Below are 6,772 nucleotides of genomic sequence, written 5' to 3' on the forward strand. Positions count from 1 at the left end.
CCACTGTTAACATACTGTTGCATGTACACCGGAACCATTGTATGTGGCAAAAAAAATGCGGAAGTGCTAAAACGGAAGTCCGTGGCATATGCCCCATTGTGCTATCGAGTAACGTTACGGCTTTTCAGTGTGAACCGGAGCGCGTTGGTCAGAAGAGGATCTCACCGAGGGAATGCTGGTTGGAATCTTTCTCATTTTAGAAGACGTGAGTGGACCATTTCCATCCTCCTTTTATAATGTTGGCTGGAGGTGAAAGTAGGGGCCTCTGTGACCTACTGACTTTTAAAACACTGATGGAAATGTGGCACGTGATGAACTTCAACAGGGCCCTAATATACACTTTTGAAATAATTCAGCAAATTATAGTATGTAGTAATGTGAGTTTTGAGTGAATAAAATCTATTAAATGCTTCATCAAATGTGTGAAACGTTTTATCAGTTTTCAAAATAAGCATTTTGCATTTTGGCCAAAATGTTAAATTTTGGTCTCCAATGACCAAAGCTCTTTTTTCCACGTTTCCTGTGTCTAACATGGCCTCTGGCAAACTGCCACTTGCCACTCTGTCATTAAAACCACATTTGTGCAGTGCACAACTAAAAGTTGCCATGTGGACAGATTCAGGGTTACCTGAGCTGTGGATTTGGTCCAGAGCCACCATGTTCTCTCCGATCGGTGCTCTCCATGTTCGGCCTGTGAGTTTAGGTGGACGACCTGGTCTTGGTAGGTTTACTGTTGTGGAATTCTCTTTCCATTTCTGGAAGATGACTTGAACAGTGCTACGTGAGATGTTCAAAGCTTGGGGAAATCTTTTTAGAACCTGAGCCTGCTTTTAACTCCCTGACCGGACTGATGTGTTCCTTGGACTTCTTGATGCTGTTTGCACCCCAGTATTCTCACTGAAGCCATCACAGGGCGCTGCATTTGTCCTGATATTGGATTACACTCAGGTGGACTCTGAATTTATTTACACACCACTTGTTTCAGTTTTTATTTGTTTAAAAAAAAAAATCATGTATAATTTTGTACTTCACAAAATTTGTGTTGGTCTTTCACATAAAATTTCAATGAAATATATTTGCTTGTGGTTGTAATGTGACAAAATATGGCAAAGTTGAATTGGTATGAATACTTTTGCAAGCAACGGTATGTAAGAATACTAACTGAAGCTTCATAGTCCAACTCTGAGAACTATCAGGTTACACAGGTTGTGGTCTGCTGCCCCATATTTTTATTTATTTTGTTTATGGATGGGAGGTGGTGCAAAGACTCTGACACTGCAGCTTTTAACGCTTTTTCTCTGACCGTCCTGCAGAGAAGTAACTGCAAAGATGTATTTAATTTACGTGATTAAAGATTTTCAGCTGATGTGCTTCAACTGAATTAGGATTTAATTAAAGAGCAACTTTATGGTGGGTTGACTCCCTTGTGGGCAAACTTGTGTGTATACATGCAACCTGAATTTATTTGGGTTTTACAGCTGTAGCATTATCAAAAATATGTGCCGTGAGTGCTCTTGCCAGCTTTAAGTATTTGGCGCTTATTGAGTGTTACTGTGGGTTTTTGACTGTGCAATACCAGTTTAAAGGGCAAAAACAAATTTACATCTGTGATAACTTGAGGGTAATAAATGGGTTAAAAGTGACCACACTTACAAACATAGTCTAAATATACGTTCTATGATTAAAAACAACTTGACTCGTGGTGCACTCAAACGACACTATAAACAAAACAAGGATAAATGACTCATCTTGGATTTTTTTTTTTTTTTTACAGGCTAAATGCCACGAACTGCAGTTCAACTGCCAAGCAGAGGAGAGCACAGTTAAAACTGTTCTGAACTAGCTACTGAAGACTGCTGTTTCACACACAAAGGTTTGCTGAAGTTGATGTGCTACAGTTACGTTCTGAGATATTGTTTCATTTACCAAACATTTTAACTATCAGGAAAGAGATGATCAGATCACTTCTGCTAAGGAAGTGATCTGCAGATTGGACTTATCTGCTTGGTGCAGATAAGTTTTATGATAATCAACGGATGTTGTGTTGACACATTTGTGGCTCTAAACATTTTTTGTTTTTTTGCACAAGATTATAAGCTGAGCTGTTTCAGAGCCTCAGATGCTGCTGGCCAACCCCCCAACTCAACTTTTACACTCACGTAAAAAAAAAAAAAATGTCTGTAAACTAATGCTTAATTGTGCAGCCTTAAATCTTTCACCTTGAATCATATAAAAAAGCAGCACAAGAAGAACTTCCTGCACAACCAACAAGAATACAGCAGCAGTGTCTGGATGGCAGGTCGCCAACAAAACAATTGGGTAAAAGCAGTTTCCCAAATGTGCTGGAGCTCCACTTGGGTTGCTAGGTGAGGGGCTAGGGTTGCTAGGCAATGGCACAGTGCCCCTTGATCATGCCTTAGCAATCAGGATTTTTTTTTGTCTTAACTTATTTTACTTTTTTCATTTTATTTTTTATGTTTTGTTTTTTCAGAGGCAATCAAAGTATAAAAATGTGCAAAAAAGAGTAAATTTTGCATTAGAGGTCCCCTTTAAAGTGAAGACATATGTCACTTTAACTAATTAATTGGGTTGAAGACCTTACCCAGCATCCTGGGTAGAACCCAAAGCCCATCTCTGGTCTCCTGTGTCAACCCATGGACTGAGTCAATATTTGATCCAGGCCTGGGTTGGGTTGGCAAGAGCAATTATTGCAAACCTGGCTGACGTTTTTTGGCATTGAGAGCAACTCCTGCAAAAGCTGGCACCATCTTTATGTTATCCAGTCCAGTAGAAACACTGTTGGACACGGGCTATTGTTTTATGTTTCCCCAGGTGACCAGCCCAGGGAATTGAATGGCCCAAAGTTAAAACAGTTTCTCTGGCTGTGCTGAGTACTACAAGCTGTTTTACTGCTCCCTGTTTCCTATAAATGATGCCATTTTGCATCCAGAATTACTCTGCAGTTCCACCCTCTTCAGCTCTTTTGATAAAGTCAGCCAAGCCTCTATCCTGTTGCTGCAGTGAAACAATATTATTAGACGTGTCAAAGTCTGGCTGTACGTCAGGTTCAGGTAACACAGAAGATTCTGTTGCGTGTCTGAATTTGTCTTGTTTGCGCTGCCATATGAGACTTCTGTGCTTTGGTTGGACCCGCTTCAATCGCAGCCTCATAAAACGGTAATGCTCTTAGGATGGGATCATCTTCCCTACAGACCTTTGACTGGGAACATATCAAGACAACATTACACATTTTAGGTACAGCTAGTTAGTGGACATTGGAAGATTATTTTCCAAGGCAACAGGAAAGGGTATAGTTCATCCATGACACCCACATTTAACAGGTAAAAAGTTGGATAATGCTTTCCATTTACATGAACACAGCAGATGGGTTTCTGAGGTGTAAATTTTAAGTGGTGAAACATACCGGCAGTGTACAAATGACTGGGTGCCTCCTGTACCAATCAAGGCTTTGAGCCTCTGCCCATCGCTCTCCTCAGTGGATTGAATGACAAAATGACAAAAACACCAATGACTGTTTTTGTCATTTTAATACCTGGCCCTCTCTGGGTACTAAACACATCACAGAGAGTTTGTCCCCAACAAATAGAGATGTTTTCTTTTTTCTTTTTTTTTTCAGAGATTTTGTTTAGCTGAGGGCGAATAACATTTCTCCTTTCCAGACTGATTGCTCATCTTTCCAGTTGTACTGGTGTTACCTGGAGTTGGGGTGAAATCCCTTTTTGCTGCTTTAAAAGCCCATGATTTGTTCTTTGTACAGGCTGCCACAAATGCATCTGCCAAGGAAACTGCCTCTGCTTAATCTTTTTGGGTTTCATTCCTTAATCGAAACTTGGAGTTCTGGAGACAACATTCACAAATACTGTTCAAGAATTATGACTTCATTAATTTCTTCAGCAGTCTTAGCTCAAGGCGGGATACATTTCCCATAAAGCTCTTTGAGTCTCACATAAAGCTCCTTGGGGGACTCATTTGGTTCCACATTGAGAATGTAACCACTGACCATAGGTCTCACTGTTTTTAATATTTATGTAAAATACCAGCGTTATTATAATCAGTTTATTGGTATATCTGTATGTATATGCACTTTTGGCTTTACAAGTCAAAAGTGGAGTCAACTGAATTGCCCAGTCAGTGTTTGGCCATAAGGAAATGCTCAATGTCATTGTCGTTTGGCCTTTTCAAGCTTATTTCCTTATAGAAAGATGAGATAAAAACTGAGTCACGTGTTTTACCAGAAGATGGTGCAGGTCCTCATTTTAAATTGTCCAAATCTAAGTCATCAGGATGCAGGCCTCAAGCCTGAAAATACTTTAAGCTCCTAATCTGATAAGAGTTTATACAAAACCTGCCTTTCATGCGAGAATTTTGAACAGCCCATGAATACATAAATGACACTTTCAGGTTGTCCACACTGACATACACAATCAGGATGCTTACCAATTATTTGAAACAAGCAGCCAATCCAGTCTGAGTCTAGTTAATTTAATTTAGACCTGTTGGTAAGATGATAAGAGAACTCTGCTGTATTTAATCAGAGGCTGGTAACTAAATTTGAAGCTCCCTCTAGTCTCTTCTTCCTTCTCTCTCTCTGCCATTGTTGACCTATTGTTCCTTATCTAAATGAATCTTAACTTTTATTTCATTTTTAAAAAGGGATTCATTGACCAATTTGGAACTGAGCTCCCACAACGAACATGTGGAATTTATACACAAAGGTTAGCTAACAAGAAACGAGGAGGAGAAAGCAGACTAAAACAAACGATAAAGCTAGGCAATTAATTCAAGTCAGCAAAAAAATAGTAACTACAACACAATGTGAAAACTAAACTAGCATAACACCAATAGTGTTTGACAGTTTAACATAGAGAGTCTTGGTAGTTTCTCCAGAGTCATGTCGCCTGCTTCCTGCAGCCTGATGGATTGCGCCACTTCCTGGTGTTGCATCATAAACAGTCCTCTCCCCCAACCACTTCTTTAAAGATCAGCAAAAAATGTACGGAAAATGATCTAAGCATGGTATTTACTAAATGTGTGCATCCATATTAGCAACCATCTTAAAACAATATTGTAGAAAAAGAGAAATGAAAAATAAATATGGTGTTAACTTAGATTGAGTTGCTTGTAGTCGAGCAGGTTTGATGTCTGTAAGGCCTTGCAGCTCTGATGCGAGTGATATTGTTTCTATCACTACATTTGACTTATTATACAACTCAGATTCAAAGCTAATTTCATCACAACATGAACCTAAAGTTGGCAGCGAGACTCATCTACCCTGATTGCACAGAATGATTTGTAATTTACATTCAACAATCCCTTTATTGGTCAACCTATTCATTTGCTCAACTATACTGCAAATCAACAAATCACACAGCACTAGTTTGATGCATTTTAGCTTCTGGACATCTTTTAGGATGACTTGCTGACAGTGGTCTTCATTCATTGCGATCAGAATAGAGAAGAAAGGGAGTTTCAGTGACTTTGAAGTCACTGGAAGTTAAAAGTCAGTGCCAGATGGGATGGTGTGAGTATTCAAAGGCTCCAGATGTCCTGGGATTCTCAAAAACAACCATCTCTCAAGTTCACAGAGGGTCATCTAAAATGGAGAACATTCCCAGTGAGCTACGCTTCGGTGGAAGAAAATGTCTTGTTGTCAGAGGAGAACTGGTTTGGGACAGATTGGTTCATGATGGAAAGTGAACAACAGCTCAAATAACCACTCGTTACAACAAAGGCAGAACACCACTTCTGAACCTGTGGCCTACTGAGCCTAAGATGGGCTGCAGCAGCAGAAGACCACACCGGATACCGCTCCTGCCATCTGAGGATGAGTAACTGAAGACACAGTTCACATAAGCTTACCATAATTGGACAATCACAGATTGGAAAAATCTTGCCTTCTTCAGTGAGTCTCCGTTTCAGCTGCAACATTCAGATAAAAACATGGACTCCTCCTGCCTGGTATCAATAACTGTGGGAAACACAGTTGATCCCTTTAACATCAAGCAAACTTCGTGTGAATGCCGCAGCCTACTAAGATATTCCTACTGACTGCATCCATCCAGTTATCACCCTCGTGTACCCATCTTTTCGTTGTTACGCCCTACTTACCTTAAACACAACAACACAGTCACCAAAACCCAACAGAGCAACTCTGGAAGTGAAGTGCAGTGAAGAAATCTACAGAAACGTACAGAAAGTGAGTGATGCTGTCATATCAAGTTGGACCAAAATCGGAGAAATGCTTTTGCCAGCTTGTTAAATCTCCAGTTAAAACCAGAAGTTTACATAGTTCGAATAAAAAGACACATACTATTTTTATTTTTTTTTTTTTACTGTCTGAAGCTGTCTGAAACTTCTCCCCTTTTAGGTAATTCCTCAAATTAATTTTATTTGCTACATGTCTCAAAAACTACAAATAATATATCAAATGTCTTAAAAATCAGTAATCCTTCTGTATGTACATTTCTGTTTCTTTAAGCAATGAGGGAAAATCCAGATGAGGATGTCATAACTTTAAAGACTTCTGATAGGCGAAGATATCAGGAAGAGAACTATGGAGATGCACAAGTCTCATTCTTCCTTGGCAACATTTTACAGATGCTAGGATGTGCCATTTTAATCTGTTCAAACACTTAAAGTTATAGATACGATAGGAACGTCCGACCACCATATTGCTCAATAAGGAGACGGGTACGAGTAGGCGGCCTAAAAACTTGACTCAGTTCCACCAGTTCTGTCAGGAGGAAAGGGC

The sequence above is a fragment of the Poecilia latipinna genome, unplaced genomic scaffold (genome assembly GCF_001443285.1).
Source record: "Poecilia latipinna isolate Pla-1442-1.1 unplaced genomic scaffold, P_latipinna-1.0 Scaffold745, whole genome shotgun sequence".
In the NCBI taxonomy this organism is placed as follows: domain Eukaryota; kingdom Metazoa; phylum Chordata; class Actinopteri; order Cyprinodontiformes; family Poeciliidae; genus Poecilia; species Poecilia latipinna.